Below are 2,500 nucleotides of genomic sequence, written 5' to 3' on the forward strand. Positions count from 1 at the left end.
TTATCTATATCACTTGCATTTGCTATTCAAACCTGATAATGTACGTCAAAAAGCACCAAGTCGTACGTTTGCGATGAGGTTTCTGTAACCTTAAAACATATATAAATGTTTAGTTTTTTTCAACGAAAGGTTGCAGTGAGTGCGGGCAGGTAAGGTATCGAAGCGGACAGGTAGGCTAGTTTGATCTTGTTTTGTCACTTTCGTTTGTGGTCATGTTTCTTCTTTCTTCTTGTAAAAAATTACTGCTAAGTCATTGTTCACTTTAACATGGAGTGCTAATCAAGAAAAATGAAAGTGGATTAACTTAAGCTTAAGCTTACAGTGAATGAAATAGAGGCCTTTGCAGTCTCCCAACATGGATTGATTTTAACTGCGGAGTAGGCTGCTGTGCTACAAGTAAGTTCTCTGTCTATATTTTTTTATTTAAATAAAGATGTTTACCTTGCTATTAAATTGTTGATGAGAGAGTTTATTAACGCAATGAAAATCATTTTCTTTCTTTATTGGTTTGCTTTTAGTGAAATGTAGGGTATTGAATAATAATAATAATAATAATAATAATAATAATAATAATAATAATAGTAATAATAATAATGTCGCTGTCTGATTTAATTTTATGTGTCCCAGGATATTGATGAAGCGGTGGAGGTTTCCATAAACCCCATTAGAAAAGGCAAAAAGAGGACCCTTGCAGATTCACAGCTGGAGGTAGTGATTTTACATGACAAGAAAAAAACTAATGATTCTGAATATGCTTGTAGTAGTCAAATCTGTTTATTTCAAACTGTTCCAGTACTTTGAGGTTGCAACCAGCTATTACAAACTGAAGATGGAGAAAGTGAAACTTGAAATGGAGCTTCTCATGAAAAAGCAAAAAGAGGGTAGGTATAATAATAATATTTAACAAATTACTTTTTACCTCAATTGCTTTTAGTCTTGCAGTCTGATTGGTTAACTTGCCATTGTTGCTAAGAGTCTAGACAAAAACCAATATTTGATTTGATTGAGTTAACATTGTTAGTGTCCCACTTAATGCTCTTGTGGTAAAGCCATTGACACTTAAATAAAGTTGTTATTGTCATTATTACAAAGCAGCTTGTGTCATGCTCACATCGAAGTGTCACACAATTGTTATAGCCAGTCAGGAATGTTCATTTTGGCACATGGACCAATCAGACTGTGTCTTGGTTGTGCTCATTTGTTGTAAGGATATGCCTGCAAATGACCTGAATTAACACTGAGTGTGATTACAATCTGAAAGAGTCCTCAAACATAGGCCTCCACATTCGTGGTACTGTGCCCCATATTTTAATTTTATTCGTCTGTGATGTGTGCTCTGAAGTGATGGCATATTGTTAATATTAACACGTAATCAGATATAAATATTTCCTTTAAATTCTTCCATTGATGTTGTTGGAAAGGTGATTTATTCTCTGGCCAAGCTACACAAAACGTACACTGGGACGTACACTGAATTAACACAACGACTCGACACAACATTTATTTGAACATTCCTTCAGTACTTTGAGGTGGCAACCAGTTACTATAGCATGAAGAAATGAATTGAGACTCTGATTGAAAAGAAAAAATAGTCTAATCATTGTGAGTTAATCATCATGTTTTCCTGATAATTTCCAGCTGTTTTTGTGATATTTTCTACTTCTTTTTCTACTTTTCTCCTCAGAATAATTCAGCGTTTGGTGAAGGATGTATGGCTTTTGAACTTGTGCAGCTCATATGCAGTGCAATATATTCTTTTATAAAATAATTAGGATCGTACGTGCACTCTCATTGGTCAAGAGCTGTGTTTAGATGAGAGTATGTAAACATGGCTGTCTCAAGTATTTTTGCAACTGGTTGTACTTAGCTGTTTTGCTGAAAGAAAGTTTGCATGAAAAATCGCATAGTTTTATCAACATTTACAAGCCTAATGGTGGTGAGCTTGCCTTTATCTTCGGGATTTTTGGATTTGCCTCGTGGAACCTGTGTTTCATATTCCATGGGATTTCTTTATAGTTTTTTCCTTATATTTTTTAAGAACAACGATTTTAGTGTAAAGATTTTTCATCTTTATTATTCCCATTTTTAAGAACAAATAATTTTCATGGTCAAATATTTATTAATCCCTCCTACTTGATTTAGTTTTTCGTACGTGTACTATCTGGCTGTTTCTGGGATTAAAGTTCTTAATTTCATGCAGAGTTTGTTTCATTTGTTAACCTTGTTTTGGGGTTGTGAGTTTGCTTTGCAAATTTCTCCCCTCATTTTACAGACTAACCCTAACTTTTGTCTATGATTTTTCCTCAACTCACCATTCACACACAAAATATTCTCCTCAAACTACCTGCTAAATTGGTGAATGTTGGTTATTTAATAGTAATACATGAAGCAGCAGTTAACCTAGCAACCTTTGTGGCTTTCTTAATTGGTGCTGATAGAAGAATCCTCCTTACAAGAAGGGGTTTCTCTCCACTAACTAAAACATTCACTAATTTAGCAG

General features: G+C 34.2%; 2 protein-coding genes and 1 long non-coding RNA gene across 4 annotated transcripts in view; 1 reads left to right on the top strand and 2 right to left on the bottom strand.

The window, feature by feature from the left end:
* LOC138041094 (uncharacterized) overlaps positions 1-2,186 on the top strand; it is a 2,625-nt gene extending 439 nt beyond the window's left edge. The window contains exons 1-3 of the long non-coding RNA XR_011130745.1: positions 1-708; positions 794-881; positions 1,685-2,186. The exon at positions 1-708 is cut by the window's left edge and continues 439 nt beyond it. This is a non-coding gene — a long non-coding RNA (uncharacterized lncRNA). The remainder of the gene's footprint in view (positions 709-793; positions 882-1,684) is intronic.
* Positions 1-2,500, bottom strand: part of LOC138041096 (pyroglutamylated RF-amide peptide receptor-like) — a 71,721-nt gene that overhangs the window by 42,931 nt on the left and 26,290 nt on the right. The gene's annotated exons all lie outside the window — the stretch shown is intronic.
* The window catches only part of LOC138041095 (putative nuclease HARBI1), a 2,488-nt gene continuing 2,320 nt past the window's right edge, over positions 2,333-2,500 (bottom strand). The window contains exon 3 of the mRNA XM_068886863.1: positions 2,333-2,500. This exon is cut by the window's right edge and continues 1,352 nt beyond it. The gene's annotated coding sequence lies outside the window, so the exon portion shown is untranslated.

The sequence above is a fragment of the Montipora capricornis genome, chromosome 3 (genome assembly GCF_036669925.1).
Source record: "Montipora capricornis isolate CH-2021 chromosome 3, ASM3666992v2, whole genome shotgun sequence".
Lineage (NCBI taxonomy): Eukaryota > Metazoa > Cnidaria > Anthozoa > Scleractinia > Acroporidae > Montipora > Montipora capricornis.